The following is a 23,454-nucleotide window of genomic DNA, read 5'->3' as shown; positions in this document are numbered from 1 at the left end:
TTGGTCCAAATTGGAGGCCCAACTGCATATAAATGTTCTAGAGTTGAGACGAGCGGTGCTTCTGGCATTGCAAGCATTCCATCCCCTGCTGCCGTCTGGGACTATTGTGATACAATCAGACGACATGGGGGTGGTCTGGTACATCAACAAACAGGGCGGAACCAAATCTTACCCCCTTTGTTGAGAGGCCATGAGGATATGGCAATGGGCAATGGCTACCAACTGTTTTCTTCTAGCAACGCACATTCCCAGGAGTTCCAACGTGATAGCAGACAGACTCAGCAGGTGCATTCTACAATCTCACGAGTGAATCCCTTGATAGCGGTGGAGATCTTCCACCGCTGGGGCCTTCCTTGCTGAGACCTCTTTGCACCCCCAACCAACTACAAATGCAGCAACTACTTCGAACTGATTCCCCCTCCGGGACAGTCCACGATTGGCCTTCGGATCTTCTTTATGCATTTCCACATCTCCCCTTCATTCCCCAGTTTCTGAAGAAAGCCCGCCGGTTGAAGAGCAAAGTGATCCTCATAGCACCATATTGGCCTCGTCAGATTTGGTTCCCCTTCCTTTGGCCTCACCTGCTAGATCAACCATGGATTCTCCATCCAACTCCGGGGTTGATCTCCCATCCACAGAATCTGATTCATCCCAACTTGGACAGCCTGAAGCTCACAGCTTGGCTCCTCCAATTCCCTTGATTGCCAGGCAGAATGATCTTTCTTTGCCAGTATGGGACATTCTTATTGCATCTCATAAGTCTTCCACTAGAATTACTTATCCTAAGCAATGGAAAAGATTTGCCTGTTGGCTGAAAGAAAAGCAAGTAGATCCCTTTTCAGCACCAGTGTCGATAGTACTAGAGTATCTAGCCGACCTATTTCAATCGGGTCTACCATTAAAGTTCATTTGGCTGCAATATCTAATTTCCATGAGGGTGTCCAAGACTCCTCTCTTATGTCACATAAATTATGCAAGACTTCATAAAAGGTATGAATCATCTGAGGCCCCCTTTTAGAGAACCTATTCAACCATGGGACCTGTCGTTAGTTCTACAAGCTCCGACAATGCCACCTTTCGAACCAGCTTCTTCTTGCGACCTCAAATATTTGTCATGGAAAACCTTGTTTTTTGTCAGCATTACTTCTGCCAGACGTATCTCTGAGCTTCAAGTCTTATGCATAGAGTCCATACTTGATTTTTCATAGAGACAGAGTGTCATTGAGAACTAATCCTTCCTTTCTGCCAAAAGTGATCTCTGAAATGTCCATTAATCAAACCATTGAATTGCCAGTTTTCTTCCCCAATCATTCAAACAAAGGAGAGTATTGCCTACATACCCTAGATATTCACAGGCAAATTTGCTTCTACTTGAACAGGACTAAGGCCTCTCGTAAATCAGACCAGTTATTTTTGGCCTATTCTGGACCTAGATTAGGATGTGCTGTTGCCAAGGTCACATTGGCTAGATGTTTGAAAGATTGTGTGACCTTCATTTATACACAAAGTAATATTCCATTGCCGACTACCATAAAGGCTCATTCAACAAGGTCGGTGGCAACTTCTGCTGCCTTCCATGCCAGAGCTTCTTTACATGACATCTGTGCAGCTGCAAATTGGGCTAGGCCTCCATACCTTCATCAATCATTACAAATTGGATTTGGCCTCCAGGGGAAGAGCATCTTTTGGTTCTATGGTGCTCAGGAGAGCCTCATGAGAGCCTCCCAGGAATAGAGGTAGCTGGGGTCTCTGTCCCATGCGTAAGGAATGAACGAGAATTAACATTATCAGATAAAGAAGTTATGTCTTACCATAACGTTCCATCTGTATTGTTGATCCTCGTTCAGTCATTACGACCCTCCCTCCCTCCCCCTCCTGTGGCTTCTAGTGGATCTCACTATCCGGTTCTTTTAGGTCATTTGACCAGAGGTAGCCTCTACCTTCTTTTGACTTGCAAACTCAATCTGAGGTAGCAGGGAGAGAGGAATTCTGGGTAAGAGTTTTAGCTCGAGAGTTTGTAGCTGACGTGAGCTTGGAAGATGGCCGGCTCAGTTCCGAGGTCGGAACAGATACCCATACGTAATGACTGAACAAGGATCAACAATACAGATGGAACGTTATGGTTAGACATAACTTCTTTTTTTTATCCAGGAGAATATTTTTTTTTTTCATTTCTAAGTTTTTGGAATTTTTCCCTGGTTGATTCTGTTTAATGGCTCTCCATATATGCCAGACTCTGTTCCTATGTGCTATTTTATTTTTAGTCTCGTTGGTGATCCAAGGGGCTGTTTTCATTTTGAGTTTTGTGGTATGGGCTGGGGAATGATCATTTAAGATTTTGAGGAAAGTGTTATTGGGATACTGCTGCTTCTAGGGGTAGTACTTTTTTAGTATGTTCCAGTTATGGTGTTTTAGCTAAAGTTTTAAGTTTGGGTTGAAGTTTTTTTTTCTTGTTCCGGGTGATTTGTAGTAGGGGGGTAGAGATGGTTTGTGTGTTGTGTTTTAGTATGAAGGTGGGTTGGTGGTCGCTAAAGGTGTCTAGAAGGACTCCTGCATGGTATGGAATATTGTTCTTATTTATCAAGATCCAGTCTTGATAAAGGCTTGATGACGAAGCAAATCAAAAACAAGAAAATCTGAAGGGGTTACTGCTCAGTGCTAGGATTTTAAAAAAAAAAAAAAAAAAAAAACTCCACTCCTACCAGCTCTCATTACCCTAGAGAATGCTGTCATCTGTGTGGTCACTGAGACATGGTTTAAAGTGGTGGAGAGCACAGCACGGCAAGGCAATAATGTCTTCCATGCATTTAAAACCGTTAGTACACAGACAGGGTGTAAAGGTAGTGGTGTTTCGATTTACATCAAAAATGAATATACCTCAATGCCGGTCCAACACAGTAGTGCACTAGAGCTTAACCACATTCAGATCACCATAGTCAAAATCCATACCACTCCCTTGCAAGCTATAGAGCCCCTTCTTTGACCCAGGAAACCCATAACATGTATTTAAACTTACTGGAAATACTCACCATCTAAACCAATGCCATAGTCATGGGTGGCTTTAATTAACCCATTATTAAATGGGAAGTATATACAGCACCAAACATGCAGGAACTTTAGTGAACACACAAACCTTGGACCAGACTTGTCAGTACACTGAACAGGGTGCAAACATATTGGATCTGGGCCTCAATAATATGGGAGAGTGCTGCACAACCCCTAGTATGTCTTCTCTGGTTAGGTCAGACCACAAAATGGTCTCCTTTGAAGTAAAACAAACTCAGAACCCCAGCTAAACTGCGACTATTCAGGAAGTAATTGATGGATAAAAGTACTGCTATTGAATGACAAATAGCAACATTTCAAGCCCTCATACACCATAGGAACACTTCTGCCTACAAGGATCTCTTCAGAGAAGCACAATAGAAGTATGTTAATTGTTGCATATAGAGAGCTGTACCCACCAGAAAGAAGTACAGAACTGTCCCAAAATAATTCACCCTGGTAGAATGATAACGTCAACAGGCTGTATAACAGAGGGGGAAAAAATCATGGGAAAAATTAGGAGGTGTAGCACCCAGCGGCTATAAAGCACTCTGACTAAACAAAATTCTCAAGAGGACAAATGAAATCTACAAAAAGCCAAATCCGAGCTAAATTTGGCCTACCAGGCCAAGGACAACCAGATGACATTCTTTAGCTGTGTCCTCAACCTGAAAGGCAATACACAGTTGTGTGCACAGTTTATAGTTAATGGAAACACCATATACGGAGATGGAGGAAGTAGGAAAACTACCGGCTGACAAATTCAGCTCCAACTGTACCCTTTTCTCCCTGTCAACCTCACCTCAAGAAATACCAGCCAGTATAAGTCCCACTGCTATTTACTAATGAAAACGTCCTTAAAGTGCTCTCTAAGGCTAGGAACACTGCATCAGTTGTCCGAGACAGTATACCAGTACACCTTCTACATAGCATGAGACAAGACCTTATCTCAGGTCCTGTGGAATTATTTGCCTGTGTCTTCCAAACAGACTTTGCACCTCATGAATGGAGAACAGAAACAGTCATCACTCTGTACAATAGTAGGCCATCTATTGTCCATTGAAACTGCAGACCCATAAGTCTCACCAGTCACATATGCAAAACCATGGAAATAATTATCATGGAAATGATCAGTAATGACACAGGAAACTTCCAGACACTGCAGCCGACCCAGTTTGGTTTTAGCAAGGGCAGGTCATGCAAACTCAACCTAACAGACTTCTTTGTGAAAGTCACCAAAGCGATGGATGAGAGCAAAAATGTTTACAGTGCCTACTTTGAACTGGCTTAGGCATTTGACGCAATACCTCGTTCGGGCATTGTTGACAGACTACACATCCGGCATAAACCCTTATGTCACCCGGTGCATAGCTTGCTCAAAGACAGGACCCAGGAAGTTAGAAAGGGGGGGAGTCCATCTCTACAAAGAGGCCAGTCATAAGCGGAGTCCCCAGGGGTCAGTGCTAGGAGCACTCCTTTGTGTCATTTACTTCTCCAAAGTCAAGCCCAATATCAGTGGCCTCTGTCTGACTAAATGTGCAGATGATGACAAATTAGGAGCACTCAGAATCCACTACCAACATAAATATTCTTCAGAAAAGGTGGGCAAAGACAAATAACTGGTGTCAGAGCCATGGAGTAAAACTAAATGGCATGAAATGATGATAGTGTCCTTTGAGAAGTCATGTATGTGTGGTAACTGTCAAATTGGCAACACAACCCTAAGAGATGACCCAATAGTCATGGACTTGTGGAAACACATACAGTAATATAGCCTTTGACCATCACACGCCTACAGAGGCGAGGAAATCATTTTATGTTGTCCAACATATATAAAGTTATGGCATCTAGGTCCAAGGAGGTCATTTTTCCACTATATTGGGTATTCATCAGACCTATCAATGAGTGCAATGGCCCCTTTGGTATGAACGTAACTAGGTGCATCTAACAATGGTAACGTTCTCAGAAGTTCTTCACTAAAAGAAGACCGAGCATATGTGACATCCTTTGCAGTCTGCCCAATGGCCCCATTCCCATATTCTTTTTCCTGCAAACTGTTAAGTGGAGATGTATGCATGGCATGCAAAGGATTTTTCAGACCTCACCCAGATGGACTTCCTGTATATCCATTAAACAGCACCAGAAATAACGATTCTGAAGACTTAAAACCTTGCCTGTGATACAAATAGGACCTGCAAGAGAGAGAGGTCTGTATCCCAGAGACTACCACTTCCCTGGAACAGGCTCCACCATTCACATGAAGCAGACTTCCTCCCTAACCCAATGCACGAGTAATTTGGACAACTGGATGGGAACAGGAAATTCATCCCTAGTTTGACACCTGTGTCTCTAATAGACAGAGACAGATTATAAATGGTTCATCTTTCAGGTCCCTGCTTGTAAATGTTCCATCTCCCAAGCCCCTGCTTACACTTATCAAGGGTACCAGAAATTGTCGAAGATATGTGATGCATGGCTAAACTGAAATAGGCCCTTGCTGTCGTTAGCCTTATACACACCTTTGAACAGCAAAATTGTCTTGCTCAACTTGTGTGACACATAAAGGCAGACCATCATGAATGGATACTGGAGTAGGGGGGGGGGGTCTTCCAAGACTAGATCCAGAGTTGACAAGTTTCTTAAGTAGACCTTTTTGCATCCTGTCTGAATAATGTGTCAAAATTCTGTTTCCAGCACTCCATGCAAGAAGGCCCGGAAGACGAATGCCTTCTCTTTTCCTTGGACAGGAAAGTTGCTATTTGCTTTTCTATCATTTCCTGCAATATCCATGTTACTTTTGAAGATGCAGACGGAATCCACCCCAAGATCAATGTATTGGCTCCATCCTGGCCAAGGCAACATTGGTCCTCATGTCTTGTGGAACTGTTCAGGGGTGAATACCACAAGCTTCCTCAGACTGTATCTACTCATACAAGAGCAGGGGTGTTTTATATACCAAGACACCAAACAATTATAAATGACTGGCTGGATGATGGGGCTTTAATAGCTTTTAGGCACTTGTGTACTGAGAATGTGCAGCGGGTACTAATTGAGGAAAGAAAGCTGCTACTAGGAAATCAAATATATGCCAAAGGCTTTCTATTTGGTGCCAGCAACATAGCTAGCACCCATTCATGGATACTGTTTATCTGGTTTTACAGTATTTATGGGGGTTACTTTCATTTGCTTTGTTTCTTCTACTAAGATTCATTTGATGGCTATTTCAGCACGTCTGCCCATTTATCCCTCTCATTCAAGGAATTCTGATGTCAAAATGTTTATGAAGGTGGTATTGCATAAAAGATCTAGAAAACCCAGTGGATCCTTCTCTTTGTGACCTTAATTTTGTGTTACAGAAGTTACTGCTTTTTCCATTTGAAACTGCTTATACTGCCAACTTGAGGTTCTCTACATGGGAATCATCTTAGCTGATTGATCTGACTTCCAGCAGAAGAGTGCCTGAGTTACAAGCTCTTACGGTGGGTCAACCTTCTAAATTTCCACAGACAGGGTTTCATTGGGAAATAGTCCTTGCATGCCTGAAGTGGTATCACCTCCCTGTTCTTCTCAGATCACAAAAATGAGAGAATAAGGATACTTCATACCTGGGGTGTCCACAGACAACTCTGGTACTACATTGGCAGAATAAAAAAATTTCAGACCTTCTGATCAGTTTGCTGCATTTGAATGTTAGAAGGAAACATCTGTGTCAAGAACATTTCCAAGTGGTTGGCTCAGGCTGTTACCTTTTATTACTCCCACCTCAACAAAACTATTCCAGGCATGATACAGGCCAATTGCATGTGGACCATGTCTTCATCTATGGCTTTTTGGTAAGGGTTGCACTTTAAATATTCTAGAAGCATATAATTGGTTCTCAGGGCATACTTTTTCCAAAGAACTACAAGATGGACTCCATCTCTAGGTATAGTTCAAGCATTGCTAGGACTGTTCTCCATACCTCTCAACTGTCCAGATTTTTGCCTCATATTTTTGGTTTGTATCCCATAAAATAGTGGTTTACTAGCAAATCAGTGGCAAATAATTGAGCTTTAAATTCGGAAAATACTGACAGACAGTTGAGATTCAGACTCCATACCCTTCAGAAAATGCATGCTAATGCAAAACCTGTTATTCTATAACTTTCTAAGTTTGTAAGGACAATACGTGTCCCTATTTTCGGGCCATTGTCCACCTATTAATTATGGCTTTGTCCAGATGTCTTACTGTAAACAGTTGTAAGGTCTGCTGTTTTGCAGTTGTTCCTGGACCCTTCTCCTTCCACACCCCCACTTTTCCTAAGGTAAGATAATTTACCCATTTAGCTTAGACTGCTGCAGCAGTGATGGCGCTGACCCTCTGCTGTGGATTAATGCTAAAAGCTGGTGTGAGGGTTGATTAAACCACTGGAGAACATTTATTCACAGCATTACTACAGCACACATTTCCTTAGACAGTGGAGGAGGGCGAATATAATGAAAACATTAAAGCAATTGTCATCTTTATGAAATATGAAATTATATCAGTAATACTTGGATGTTATATTGAAACCAGCGTATAGTTTGCTGGCTCTTCAGTGTTTTTATCATTTGGAAGAAGTCTTGCTATTGTTGGTGTGCCTTTTTATACAACTTGTTGGTTATGATATCTGACCCCTCCCCCCGTAGTATTTTTCTTTTAACTGACATTTGTTATACTTCTGCTGGAATTAAATACACTATATCATTAATGTCTTCCTGAGAAGAAATTGTCTAAACATTCAAGTACAGTTTTGAACATTATTATTTTTTATATTTTTAAAGTACATCAACCAGAATTTTTCCCTTGTTAATTTCTTCTTTTGAGAATGAAATATCATTATTTGTAAAGTTAACATAACCTATTGTCGTACCTTTTTCCCCCTCAAAAATTATTTTTCAAATACAGTTGAGTAAATTCCATAGTATTTGTATATAACATCTTAATAACTGTACACTATTTACATCACCTGACACTACAACAGAGCTCAATATATACAGTTACTTTATAGGTGTAACAATCCAGTTATCAGAGTGTATATGTTCAGTTATTGTAAAGTGCCAATCAATGATCAGACTTTTTCCCATGGATTGTTAATAAATGGCTTAGGATGAATCCTTAATTCTTTAATTTTAATTTCCAACAATGCTGTGATCTTCAGTAAGCTGTAGAAGTCTTCCAAAGTCGGTATTGTTTGTATTCCATCTTCTTGTTATACACTTCCTTGAGATTGCAAGTATTGTCCATACTAGATACATATTTGACTCATTCAAATGAGGACCTTCGTACACATTTAATAATACTAGAGCTTTAGATAAGTTAAATGATTCATTAAATAAAGCTTGTAAATAGTTTTTAATACCATTCCAAAATGGCTTAATTTTAACACAGTTGAAAAAAACGTGATTCCAATCTGCATTGTGTATTTGCTCACACTTCCAACATATTCCCCTTGTGGAAGAATTAATTTTAGTAATTCTATCTGGAGTTAACAATGTTCTATGCAAGCATTTCCAATAAAAAACTTTCCAGTATTGTGTAAAGGATGTATGTTTTATTCATAATAAAATATTTGATTAATTTCTTCAGTTAGCTGTAATGAGTGTCCTTTTGTTATATAATTCCAATATGAGGATTTGGGTGTTTTATAATTTATCAGTATCTTGTAAAATTTCAAAATACTATTTCCCATGTCATAATCATTGTATATGATTCCATATAGGTATTTCGTAAGTTTAGGTATATCTTTAAATTCAGAATTACTAATTATTCTGCATAAATCTTGTGAATACGTCAGAATGCTTTGCATGGTTAGCCAGTCTTGTTGTGGAATTTTGTATGTTGTTTCCATTGTTTGCATATCCATAACTTTTAGTTCTTTGATACATTGAAACCAACAAACAAATCCTTTCTGTTCCCAGGAATCATTTCTCTGTATATTTTATGTGGATAGCTCTTTGTAACTATGAATGGTGTTAAAAGATCAAACCAGATTTTTAAATCTATATTTGCATTAATAATTTTCCTAAATGAGTCAATGTAATAATTAATCATACAAGTTTTAGTGGGCTTAGTTATGTTATATTGCATACTAATACATAATATGTGCCATGGCAAATTGTTTATCTGTTTGAATTTTTTTTTGTAAATCAAATTCATTTATTGATATTACAGTTATTAATTCTTTCCAATTTGCAGAATAATTTGGACTTATCCAATCTGAGATTGTTTTACATATTGATGCTTTTATATATGTTTCTGTATCAGGAAAGTTTAATCCTCCCTGTTTCCATGGTCTGATATGATGTATTAAAGCTATTCTGTTTATTTTGGGAAACAATAAAAATTTTATTAGGCATGAGTTTATTTCTTTGAGTATATTCCTTTCTGGTAACAGTTGTATTGCCAAAGCTATATATAGAATATTGGGTAGTAAAACCATTTGCATTAACTGAATTCTATCTTCAAATGTTAATATTATTTTGTTCCACTTTTCCACAGAGATTTTAATTGTATTGATGATGATATTGTAGTTTTTTGAGACTAATTCATTATTATCCTTGCATAACTCAATTCCTAGATATTTTAAAGTAGTTTCTTGTTTCCCTGTAATGTGATTCCCCTTCATCTGCAAATCTTTTTTTATTTAAAAATAAAAATTTTGATTTTGATTTATTGAAGTGTAGTCCTGAAGCCCTGTAAAATGTGTCAATTAAAATATCTAATTCTTCTGATGTCTCTCTTGTATTGGATAATGTTAATATGTCATCAGCAAAGAACATTACTTTAGAATTGTATTGTTCATAAACATTACTTCTTTGATTTTTGTATTGTTATGTATTGAATCTGCAAATATTTCAATAGCCAAAGCAAATAGAATCAGTGACATGGGACATCCTTGTTTAGCACCCTTTGCTATATGTATAGATTCCGTAGGTGAAAGGACCTAGCTTAGCATATGCTAAATTATTTATATACTCACACACACACGCGCTCACACACACACACACACACACACACATATATATATATATATATATATATATATATATATATGTAATATATATAAATCTTTAGTAGATGAACAAAGGAAGGAGGAAATTCAAATAACACCAGAATTTTGAATAAATAGTCCCAATTTAGGGAATCAAATGCTTTCTCTATATCTAAGCCACTTATGAGTGTTTCTTTATTAACATAATCTATAAGAGAAATTATCCTTTTAATATTGTCATGTGTGTGTCTATGATATATAAATCCAGTTTGATCATTTATTGTTTTGGATAGTGGTATTTTCATTATGTTGGTTAATATTGTCATAAATATCTTGTAGTCATTATTTAATAATGATATAGGTCTATATGAAGTACAGAGGTTTGGGAATTTGTTTTCCTTTAGGATTGGTGCAATTAAGGAATATCTCCAAGAGAGTAGTATTAAAGCTTATGACTGAATTTCTAATAGAGTTTTATGAATCCTGTTTTACTGCAGTTGAGACTTGGCTATTGGGACGGCAACTGATTCTAAATCCGAAGAAAACCAAATTGGTCCTCTTCCACCCCGCACAAAAGTCCATACCCACAACATTTACTATATATTCCAAAAATGGAACTACTATCTCCCCAGATCCCTATACTAAACTATTAGGGGTTTCCATTGATAATAAACTTAGATTTGATATACATATCAATCAGACTATTAAAACTGTTAACAAGAAAATAAATCCTTCCTCACTCCATGTGCAAAATGGCCATTGCCCGCCTCATCTTCTTTATACCCTCCTGTATGCCTCCCCATTCTTACAATCTTAATATAACTGACCTTAATAAACTATCATCCTGTTATAATCATATTGCCAGATTTGTAACCGGATGCCTTATAGAACTCATCACTGTAACAACCTAAAAACTTGGGGTGGATCAACCTTCTCCAGCAAAGCCAACTAATTCTGGCTTTTAAAATTCTGAAACAACCTGATAAAACTCCTGCACTGATAAAATTAATTAAACCGTGACAATAATCTCAATAGTTTACGCTCCTCAAATAAGCTACTTGCTCAAACTATCAAGTCCAATAGCAGGGGTGATGCACTGTTTTCCAATGCCATTGGAAAAAATGGAACTCCCTCCCCAGTCTCACCATCATTTCCTCCTAAACCTATTCAAAAAGACTAATTCACCATCTCAAATCACATTGGCTCTGCCAATGTGCAAGTCCAGATTAACTCTCCCTTAGTTAGTGAGCTCTTCCTTCTCAGGTCTAACCTTTTAAAATCCCAGATGACCACTCTCTCTTTCTTCTCCTTTCTTCTTCCTCTTTCTTCCCTTTCTTTCTTTCTTCCCCTTCTATCCCCCCTCCCCTTGCACTCTAGTCATAAGTTTTTTTTTTTTTTTTTTTTCTTCTTCATGGTCAGACTAGAAAGAGAAAAAAGCATGTTGTATCCTGTGTCTGTCTTTTTTTTTCCGCCTCAATAACTAGGGTAGTCTTTTTTATATACTTTATTGTATTTTTATCTTTTTGTTTAAACTACCAAAGAAAATAAATTGTTTTTCTTTAATTAGTATTTTTCCTACTGTTAATGTGGAGCTTTTCTCCCCGGGCCTCCGCTGAAAATGGACATGTATCCAGTCGGACCATCCCGGTCAACAAATGTAAAATAAAAAATAAATAAATAAATAAATAAATAAATAAAATGAAGAGAGATAGTATCTTTGAAGGAAAAAGTTTATATATTTCCATAATTATGCCACCTATACCTGGAGCTTTATTATTTTTACCCTCTTTTATTGTATCTGTAATTTCTTTGTAGGATATGGTTGCTTGCAGATCTAGTTTTAATTTTCTGGTATTTTTTTAATATTAGAACATTTTTCATCTAGATTTAATTGATCGATATGTATATTTTCTTTTTGGAAATGTTCCATATAGTGATTTTTATAGGCACCAAGAATGTCACCTATATCTGAGATATTTTTCCCTTTCTTTTCATGGAAGATGCATTTAATGTTATTAGCTTTTGATTGTATTTTGATTCTTGTGAATAAACTATGTAGATATTTGGGAGAAGTGGCCAAGGTATTAATTTTTAGTTTTTTTAAAGCTAAACTAGTTTTGTGTGTTAGAATTATGTTGTATTTATTGTTTAATACTTCTACTTTCTTTTTCATTTTCAAATGATTTTGATATTTTTTCAGCTTTTACTGACAAAAGTTTGGATTGTAGCTCTAATAATTCAGAATACCATTCTCTGATTTTTTTATACCAAGTTAGGGTTTTACCATATATGTAAGCTTTTAATGAGTCCCATATCATTATTTTATTTATCTCTGTGATGCAATTAATATCTAAGAAGAACTGTAATTCAGGTAATAACCAGGGTTTGAACTCTTTAATTTTAGTTATATATGCTGGAATTCTGGAGTTAGATTAATGGTTTGTACCCATTTTGAAGTTTTAGTATCAATGAATTGTAGTCTGAAAAGGGGCAGGGAGTGATTGAGAAATTAATGATTTTAGAGTGCAAGTCATGGGCAGCAAATGTTTTATCTATTCTAGTTTGGGTACCAAATCTGTGATCTTGATGGAAAAACAACAAAGATTTATCTTCTTTAACTTTAAAAATATCTACAAGATGAAATGATCCTACCCACTTGCTTTAAGCTTTTGATACAGCAGATGTACGCAGCAGCCTTTTATTTGTAGTTTCAGAAATATCACATATGCAGTTAAAATCTCCTCCTAATATTAAGTTGTCTTTATAATTATTGGACCCTCAATGTGTACTCCGCTATCAGCAATTTGTTCTTACTAACCTCTTCAGTACTTACTGCTAAGCAGTTTGCCCCTCTTGCAGTGTTCATTAATATGTTTTATTATTGTTCACCAGTTTACATTTTTATACTAACTCTACATATTTTATTTTACATTACTGTGAATTTATTATTTGTAAAATTTAAATTGTGAATTTCTGTATTACTTGTATAAATTGTAGCTTGGAGCTTTTCTCCCAAGGCCTCCTCTGAAAAAGGCCAGAAGCTCAGATGGATTAACCTGGTCAACAAATGTCAAACAAATAAACTAATCTTATCATTAAGTAACACTGCAATTTTTTTTTCAATAAAGTGCATCCAGCTCAGTTTCATAAAATAATGCAAACAAGCCTCCTTTCTAAAGGAGCTAAGTGACTGCTACACATTTCAGTTCAATTAATTTCAATGTAGCAATGAAAGGTATGGGTTATATACTTATGAAGAAACTCTCACAAAAAATGAAATAGCAGCTAATGAATCCCCTTTAATAGTAAGCACAGTATGAACTCTGACATTCACTCTCACCATTATAGGTCTATATTACAACATCGAACTAAAACAAGTTTGAATGTTGTAATATCGAACCCTAAAGTCCGAAAGTGGAAAATAGCGAAGCCACAGCACACTGAATTTTTTCCCAGGGAAAACAATCAGCAGGCCGTTTTTGGGGCTTTGCTATTTCCTCCACTGTGGTGCGATCTCGGAGTTGGTATATTTAAGTAGGGGGGGTGTGTGTGGGTGAAGCCCCCCACTTCACTTTAGGTTTAAGGTTAAGTTTTTTTTGTATTTTGTCAGGGAACAGCGATTTTTTTTTTCCCTGGGAAAAAAATCGCTGTTCTGTGCTTTCGGTTCTGTTGGGTTTCGAACATAGTTCAATATTACAACAATCAAATTTTTGTAAGTTCGATGTTGTGATGTAGACCCTCACATTATACAGGGGCATACAGACTCACTCAAGAATTGACAGTTGATTTGGTGAGTGGTGCAGTGCAAACATAAGAGGCTAATCCCAACTTGTACCAACATTTCTGCACTGAAAAAGGAAAACCAGGAAATACACTGGGCTGTCTGCTATCCACACATCGTAATTTATTTATTTATTTACTTTATTTTTTTTTTTTTTTGCTGTGGTGGGGCACTGGGGAAAGAATAGCTGTATGCATACTCTACTATCACTAGCACTGCTGCTATTCTTGAATGAGTTTTAAGCAACAGAGAGACTAAATAATACTATACACATGAAAAGTCTCAGTACGAGCGTTAGAGTATACACATCTACTTCCTGACACATGAAAAGGGCTGCAACAAAACATGAAAATATTTTATACTTTATGTTTGGCAGAACTGTAGACATATTTGCTATGCAGTAAAATAAATTAAATCAACTTATGTGAGCCGTAATAGCAACTAACTTCAATTTGCAAAAAGTTTGGATGCAGTTTTCATTGCCAACAATTTGCTCCAACACAGTTTTTAGTTCTGAAGGAAACGGTCAGAATTAAGTTCCTCAACAAATTATCTACTGTTTTATAATACCTGTTACCTGGCAAGCCTCAATAATGCCTACATCACACAGTGGCCAGTACCTCAGAAGAAGAAAAGTACAGTTGTGTACCTACCATAAATGTAGATGTTCGAGTGTATTCACTGTTGCAGTCATTACAATTGGGTTATCCTGCTGGCAGGCTACCCGCAGTCGGCCCGAGTTCCAAAGTCTAGGTCCAGCGTCGGTTGCTGTCGCCTCCTCCCTGACGTCAGTGCGCCAGGGGTATAAAAGATGCAGCCAACACCATTTTCTTCAGTTTTTCTTGCCCCAGATGTCAGGTGCTCCTACAAAGGTAGGCTAAATTATGCTAATAAGCACACATACACAAAAAACAACTTTTCCTTCATCTACAAGCAAATACACCACATAGGTTGTATAGAATAGAGAAGTACAGATAAGTCCCAGCAAGGAAAAGGAGGATGGAGGGAGGGTAACCTGGACTGCAACAGTGAATACACTCGAACATCTACATTTATGGTAGGTACACAACTGTACTATGTTCATCGTGTTTCACTGTTGCAGTCATTACAATTGGGTTGAATCCCAAAGCTAAGGTTGGGAGGCTGGCTAAATAGGATTAGGAGATGCTATCAGGCCCTGCAGAACTGCAGTGACAAAGCCTGCCCTGGATTTAGAGTAGAGAGGTAAGTGATGGTGCTTTGTAAAAGTATGCACTGAACTTCAAGTTGCAGCCTCTAAGATGTCTTTGGTTGGTACTCCTCTGAGGAAGGCTGCTGAAGTGGCTGCTGCTCTGGTTGAATGTGGCCTAATGCCCTTAGGCACTGATTTGCCATGCTTTGACTAGCAGAAATGAATGCAGTGGCCTATCCACTTTGAAATAGTCTGTTTTGAGATAGGCTTTCCTTGTGATCCTGCAGCATATGCCACTAGAAGTTGTTCAGTCTTTCTGAAAGCTTTGGTTCTGTCCAAGTAGAAGCGTAGTTGCCTGTGAATGTCCAAAGAATGCAGAAGTCTCTCACCCTTATTCTGTGGGTTTGAGTAAAAGGTAGGCAAATTAATTGTTTGGTTAAGGGCCACACTGGACACTACCTTAGGCATAAACATAGGGTTTGTCCTTAGAGAAACCCTGTCAGGATGGAAAATGATAAAAGGTTCCATAGCCATGAGTGCCTGTAACTCTGAGACTCATCTAGCGGAGGTTATTGCTAGGAGCAGAGCTGTTTTCCAGGATAAGAATTTTATATCAGCTGCAGAGGCTGGCTCAAACAGAGGCAGTGTGAGTTTTTCCAAGACATAGTTGAGGTCCCAAGCAGGTATTGGTGCTCTCCTTGGAGGTCTTATGTTTTTGGCCCCTCTGAATTACTGCCTTAGCAATGGATGAGAAAAAATAGGTGGCTCTGTGTTGTAATGAGCTGAAATGGCAGAGGCATGAATTTTAATTGATGAAAAGGAAAGGCCTTTATCCAACATCTCAGTTAAGTATTGCAAAATCTGAGGAATATTTGGAACAGTCGTGTCAATACTTAGTGCCTTGTTCCAAGCATAGAATCTCTTCCATTTTTCTGCATAAGATTTTCTGGTGCTAGGCCTCCTGGCCTCCAAAATAACATCCATCACTGCTTTAGAGAGAGGTGTGTCTTGAATGGCTACATTATCTGCCATGCTGCCAGGTTTAAGGTCCTGAGTTGGCTGTGCAGTATCTGACTGTCTTGTTGGGTCAATAAGTGAGGAATTTGAGGTAATGTCCAAGCTGGGCATTGAGACAAGCTCTTTAGGATTGGGTACCAAGTGCTGGCAGGGCTAGTCTGGGGCAATCAGTATAATTTTTGGCTTCTCTTGTCTGACCTTGCAGAGTAGTTTAGGGAGGATAGGCAGAGGAGGAAAGGCATATACTGTTAGGTTTTTCCACCTGAAAGATAGAGCATCCACTTTCCATGCTTGCTTGTGTTAAGTCCTTGTGCAGAATCTCTGTAGTTGGCAGTTGTGATGGGAGGCAAATAGGTCCATGTCCGGGCATCCCCAGTTCCTTGTTATCATGCTGAAGACTTGTGGATCCAATTTCCACTCGTGGGGATCCATTAGGTTTCTGCTTAGCTCGTCTGCCAGAGTATTTATCCTTCCTGGCAGGAATTGTGCTTGCAGATGTACTTGGCAAGTCAGTGCTGTGTCCCACAAGTTCATGGCTAGTCTGCAGAGGGGGTAGGAATGCGTGCCCCCCTGCTTGTTTATGTACCACATGACTGTAGTATTGTCCGTCTTTATCAGTAGTTGTCCTGGATGAAGTTGATCCTTGAAGGCTGTCAGGGCATTCTGAACAGCTAGCATCTCTTTTTGATTGATATGTAGATGCATTTGACTTGCGGACCATGTGCCCTGAATACATCTTCCTGCCATATGGGCCCCCCAGGCATAATCTGATGCATCTGTTGTCAATGTCTGCCTGGCTGTGGGTAAGGTGAATGGCTGTCCCGTGTTGAGGTGATGGGCTTTTGCCCACCATCGAAACTCCTGTTGCAGGCAGGGAATGAGTGTAATTACTATTTCCAGGCTGTGGCAATGTTGAGTGCAAACACTTTTCAGATACCATTGAGGTTTCCTCATATGCAGTCTTGCATATGGAATTAGCAGTATGCACAATGCCATGAAGCCCAAAGCCTGCAGACTTTTTCTTGCAGATTAACTGGGTCTTTGTTGCCAACATTTTGAAATAAGTAGTCAGTTGTCTGTGTTTGTCTGGCGTGAGATAAGCCATCTGGGCGGTTGTATTTAAGCTTGCACCCAGGAATATTATCTCTTGAGAGGGTATGAGCTTTGATTTCTTTTCGTTTACTGTGTACCCTAGACCTGTTAGTAATATTTTTACAAATGCCAGATGCTGTAGTAGGATGTCCTTGTTCTCTGCTTGAATAATGCAGTTGTCCAAGTAAGGATATATTTTTATTCCTCTTTGTCTGCAAAATGGAATTACTGGTGCCAGGCATTTTGTGAAGACCCTGGGCGCAGTAGATGAGCCAAAGGGCAGTGCAGAGAATTGGTAGTGCATTGAGCCAGCTATAAATCTGAGGTATCTTCTGCATGATTGTCTGATTTGGGACATGCAGGTATGTCTCTTTTAGGTCTAAAGTCACAAGCCAAGCCTTCTTGCCCAGTATGGGCAGAAGTTGCTGCAGAGTTAACATTTTGAATTTTGGAATATCCAGGAATGTGTTTAGAACAGACAGGTCCAGTATTGGTCTCCAGGCTTTGTCCTTTCTGGGTACCAAGAATAGTCTTGAGTAAAATCCTTGCCCCTGCTCTTGCTGTGGTACTTGCTTGAATGGCTCTCATGTCCATGAGGGATGAAACTTGTTTTTGTTCCTCTGCCCATTGATTGCGTGGCAGGTCTGGCATACCGTTTGGCCTTGGCAGGGTGTGAAAGTGGAACCTGTAGCCTTGAGATACGATATTTAAGACCCATTTGTCCTGGGTGATCATGTGCCAATTTTGTGAAAAAAGTGCTAGTTTTCCCCCCAAAGGAGCTGCCAGAAGATAAGTGCTTGGTGCTGGCAGGGGAAAGTCATTGAGACTGTTTCCTGTATGGCTGTGATTTTTCCTCTACACTTTTGGAGGTAGAAGCACCCCATTGTTTAGGCCTGTATGAGCATTGGGGCTGTGATCTGCCTCTGGGGCATCTGTGTCTGCCTCTTTGTGGCCTGTCTGACACTGGAAAGGACCAATTCTTTGTAGGCCAGTTTCTGCTAAATCTGGGAGGCTGTACCTGTAAGAAATCCTTCACTGTTTGCATAGATTTAGCTTTGTCCTCCATTTTCTTCAGCACCTCTTCTGCTTTAACGCCAAACAAGGTATCATGTTGTAATGGAGCATATAATAGCTTTGCTTTAACATGATCGGGCAAATTCTGTTCTTTTAACCAAGCATGCCTCCTAATGACAGAACCTGTAACTGCGGCCCTGCAGGAGGCCTCTAGAGAATCAAAACCACATTGCAAAGTATGCTTTCCAACTTGTTCAGCTGCATGCAATAAATCCTGCATTTCTTTGATTTCTGCACATTCTGAATTTGTCAATGTTTAAGCAGTGACATAAGATATTGCTGATATTTAAGCATATGAAACTGACAATTTAAAGCTCTTACAGCCAAGGTAGCAGAAGTATAAATCTTTTTCCCCCATCTGTCCAGGGCCCTTGAATCCCTATCAGAGGGGATAGGGTTTTTTGCAGTGGAAGCCTTGACCCCCTTGGGACCCTGAGAAATAGTTTCTGGGTCAGCAGCAGGGTTTTTGTAAAGAAATTTATGAGAATCAGGAACCCTGTAGTATCTGTCTGGCTTAACAGGAGCTGGTGGTAGAGTCAGGAGACAGACCGGATTCTGAAAATACATCATCTACAATGTCTAAAACAGGAGGAATAGCAAGGGGCCTGTGCTGGGGTAATAAAAGGAAGTCTCTGAGCCTTTTCTTGGATTCTGAGTAATCTTGGCTCTCCCAATGGAAATGCTCCCTCATAGTATGCAAGGTCTCCCCAAAAGAATAATCCTCAGGAGGTGAGGCTGAAGGGATAGATTCTTCAGCATCAGAATCCTCATAGGGAGGAAGGGAATATTCCTGTTCAGAAGAGGAATCAGAAGAAATGGAAACCTGATCTGAAGATTCATATTCTATCTCTTGCCTATGCCTCTTATCAAGAGGGGGATGGGAACCCTTGATCAAAGTAATTAGGTCTTCGGCCATTTTAAGCATCTGTTTTTTTAGGCACAGAGGCCTATCCAGGAGAATGCTGTACTTGTTTCTTTGTCTTTAGAGCTGCTTTAGTCTTTGCCTTTGAAGCTGAAGATGGCTTTACATATAACTGTGTAGGCCTGAAAACACCCTCAGAAGCCGATGCCTGCTCAGCGGCTCCAGACCCATCTGAGGGAATAATTTCCGAGTGTCCAATACCTTGAGTTTCCAGTGGCCTAGTCGGCTCCACGTGGGAGTCTGAAGCGGCCTGTGGCTCTGAGTTAGCGGGCATCAGGGGCTGCGAAAGCGCCTCACTAACTGGCCTAACTGAAGCCTCATCGTCGGTTTTGGACCTCGGATGCCTGTCCTTTTCTTTCTCTTTGCGCTGTTTATAAACTCCGGCAGTCGGCTGTTCCAACGGCATTATATAATTGAATCTTCTGCCAAAGTAATGAAATGCAAAATCGTACCGACGCTTAATAGTGCTTTGGTTAAATCTAGCACAAAACCGACAACTAGCAACGTCGTGGTCAGGGCCTAGGCAAGGAATACAGTAAGAATGAAAATCCTTATGAGGTATTTGCTTCCCACAAGAAATACAATTATTAACTTTTTCTGACATTGGTCTGGAGCAAGAAAAAAGTTTCCCCAATGGGGTACTTAGCTTTAATGAAGACTTCGGATCTGAAATTCAAATTTGAAAATCTCAGGAGTCTGCCGACCGGCACTTGCGAACTGCTTTTGCTTCGGGCACCGCATGGCAAGAAAGACTGAAGAAAATGGCGTTGGCTGCATCTTTTAATACCCCCTGGTGCACTGACATCAGGGAGGAGGCGACAGCAACTGACGCCGGACCTAGACTTTAGAACTCGGGCCGACTGTGGGTAGCCTGCCAGCAGGATAACCCAATTGTAATGACTGCAACAGTGAAACACGATGAAAATCTACTGATTTGATTGTGTCAAAGGTATGTCAGGATGGTGTAGACAAATTCCTCAAGAATGGATGTGATACCAAAGAATGGGGGATGGTCTGCTAAGGAACTGGAGGAATGTCGAATTTAACATATTTTTACTGAATTCTGGTAACCGCACGTGGCTGCATTGAATTTCCAGGGATAAAAGAAAGCTTGCAGTTGAGATTATATGTAGTTGAGCCTGGAGTTTTCCTTTAAGGTGCATGTTGATTGTCCACACACACAATCCTGACTGCACCAGTCAATTTGTGGAACAGTATTTTTACTCTTCTATTTTATCCTGTTTTCAAATGTGTGTCTTTGTAGAATTCTATCCTCGATGTAAGCATAAGTGAGCCAGGATGAAGCCATCCTTAAGGTCGCGTATCCTTGAACTTCTGAACAGTTTCTCCTGGGTGTCACAGAATGTTGGTGGGGTGTTTATTGCTCCCATACAAAGGAACTTAAATTTAACACTGAAAAGCATCAGACAAGATTTATAACAGTTTACACTATGCCTTTGCAGTAGTACACCTTAGCAAACTTAAGGTTTTCCATGTTAGTTAATTGTTCTGGTCATGATACTAAATTCATCCAGTCTCCTTGAGTGAACCGTTTGCCCTTTCTAATTACTTACCTATTTCATATTGCACTCTTTGTGTAGCTTAAGTCCTTCTTTCTCCTTATCTTCTCCATCCAACTGTCCTTGTGTGTTAACTCCTACTCCATGTACTTGTTTTTGCTACCTTTCATTTCCTATCAGATGTCATTTAAATCTACATTACTTATCAAACTCTATAGAAGCATCTCAACCCCTTATCTCACCATTTCTCGCTTTGCCACCATCATATTACATGCTTATTTCCCATCACACTACCTACTCATTGTCTTATTTTACTTAATACTACCTTCTATTATACTTTAATATTTTTTTATTATAGAAAATAATTTACTGATTATTTTATGGTGCTTTATTCAGAAGATAACTGACATATGATACATTGTCTATCCCTGCTAGTGTTGAAAGACTGTGGTGATTGTTGCACCACGTTCTACGTTGAACTCTATATAAGTAATGATCTGAAGTAGTTTACTTCATTTGTTCTTCAACCTGTGGGTCCTCGGATCCACATCAGATCTGACACGGCCCCATTTTCCAGCTACGGCTTTGAGCTCCATGCTCCTCCCCTTACCCATAATGCCCCCCATCTCCCTTCTCCCCCCAGATCTCATTTGCCACCTGAGAGGAAGCAGCGTGGTCTGAGCTCCATTGAGATAGTGGTGTTTTGTGCAGTAATTATTTACCTTTTTTGGCTTTTTTCTGTCTCTGTCTTATACTTCTTACCTATGTATACCTTCCCAGGGTTCTCTATAGTAAATTTCTTGTAGGCTTTACTATCTTTCCTCCCCTTCTTCTCTTTCCACGTGGCGTGTGTGTTTTTGGGCTGGCTGAGGCATGGCAGATGCCCCAAAGCCAGGTTTCAAAAGGTGCACAGAATGCGGCCATAAGCTTTTCCCGGCGAATGGAAACACACTGTGCGTGGTTTGTTTGGGGATGGCTCACCTCCAGTCCTCCTGTCCAATTTGCGCTGGTTTTAATCCCAGAGCACATAAGGACAGGCAGGACAAAATGATCATTACGGGCCTGTTGCCCTCCTCTGCTGGGACTGAGGTTCCACCTTCCCCTGCTAAGAAAGCAGCAGCTGCTGCTTCGTCTTCCCCTTCCATGGCCTCTAGGACTCACCCTCCTGCCAAGAGGCCCGAGGAATGGGGATAAAGCCAAGGACAGACCTCGCAGCCTGACCCGACCGCTGTCAGAGAGGCCCCCCCCCCCCAATGGTTAAGCAAGCCCATCACCTCCCACCTCATCCCTTAGGTTCTCCCCTGAGACAGAGGTTCAGGTTAGCCGGTCACCCCCTAGGTCCTCTCCCCACCGGCATTCCCGGCCAACTTCGGTGGTGTCCTCACGCTCTACACAAGCCTATTCGAAGTGGAGATGGACAAGATGATGTGGAGTTTTATCTGCACTCAAATCCAGATGGGGGTCTTGCCAGGGCCTTCTCCCATCTGAGCGGGCACCTTCTAGCCAGTATTTAAACTTATCACTCCTTCTCCGATCCGACCTGCAGTTTTGGAGTTGTTGGATCCCAGGATGGTTGTTGTCGAGGGCTCGGCGCTGATGGTACCCTGTGCCTCAACACCAGTCAGTGCCTTGAGTGTATTGATTCCGACTTGATCGGATCCCAGCTCTCGGAGCCGTTGCCTTGGGGTCAGATCTGAGGGAGCGCTGTCTGCTCCGAGCTTGTCTGAGAGAAGCATTCCCCTTAGTGTCACAGCACCAACTCCCCAGTTGGATTGGGGAGAGCGGCTTCCACTAGTTCAGCCCAGGAGGTCCGTTCCTCCTAAGCATTCGACATGGTGGAGAGGGTTCTCGCAGGGTCGAGGCCTCTGACTATTTTGTATTCTGAGTCTGTCCAGACCCCCCTGGCCTTGAGTGCTCCGACCATCTTGCCCTCTCAGGGACAGCCTGTAGCTATAGTGCTCCAGGACATTCTGGACTTGGAACTACCCGCTTACTAGACCTCCCCAGATAGTCCCCGAGGACCCCCCCCTGCAAGCATATTTGTAAAAGGAGGCACTTGGACTCTCCTCTAGAGTCCCTCACTGAAGAGACAGACCTGGATGAAGGGGAAGGTTCCCCAAGATCACCCCCCCCCCTGAGGATGTCTCCTTTGGAGACATCGTGGAGATTCTCCACCAAAGAGGGGGGGGTGGTCCACCCCAAAACCAACCTCTGACGAGTCCGTGTTTCTGGAGGCATTTGGCTCAAGCCTGTCTACCTCTTGGGTGTTCTCTCCTGCTGATCCTCTTGTGGATTTGATAACATGTAGGGCATGGAAGGAGCCGGACACCATAGAGCCAATATCCAAGTGCCCAGGCAAGGTTTTAAGCCCTCTGGCAGACAAATTACACTGGCACAAGGGGTCCCCTGTAGATGCTATGCTGGTGACGGCAGCCACAAAGAAAGAACTCGCCCAGGAGAGTTCCACGTTCCATCCGCCTGACCGAGAGTCAAGAACATTGGATCGTTTTGGGAAACAAGTTTATGCTTCAGCAAACTTCTGTGCGTGGGGGCTGAACTACATGGCACACGTTATTCGACTCTAGAGAGAGCTGGTCAAGGAAGTCACCAGGTCGACCCCAGGGTCCATGTCGGCAGAAGACAGGAAGACATTCGATGCACGAATGGCCACCCTAAAATCCGTAGCCAACCCGTCTATGCGTTTGCTCTCCCATGCCATGGAGGGAACTTGGGTCTGGTGTTGCCATCTGGCACCACGCCTGGCTCCGCTTATGTCAGTTCTCTGAGCCCTTCAAAGTGTCTTTTACCAACACCCCTTAT

At 40.7% G+C, this 23,454-nt stretch overlaps 1 protein-coding gene across 2 annotated transcripts in view; it reads left to right on the top strand.

The window, feature by feature from the left end:
• The window catches only part of LOC122817576 (ceramide synthase 2-like), a 1,851,243-nt gene that overhangs the window by 1,559,191 nt on the left and 268,598 nt on the right, over positions 1-23,454 (top strand). The window lies entirely within an intron of this gene.

This window comes from Protopterus annectens, chromosome 13.part0 (assembly GCF_019279795.1).
Source record: "Protopterus annectens isolate FY-2018-M chromosome 13.part0, PAN1.0, whole genome shotgun sequence".
In the NCBI taxonomy this organism is placed as follows: Eukaryota; Metazoa; Chordata; order Ceratodontiformes; family Protopteridae; genus Protopterus; species Protopterus annectens.
Note: the sequence above shows the minus strand (reverse complement) of the source record. Positions and strands in the feature narration are given on the sequence as shown.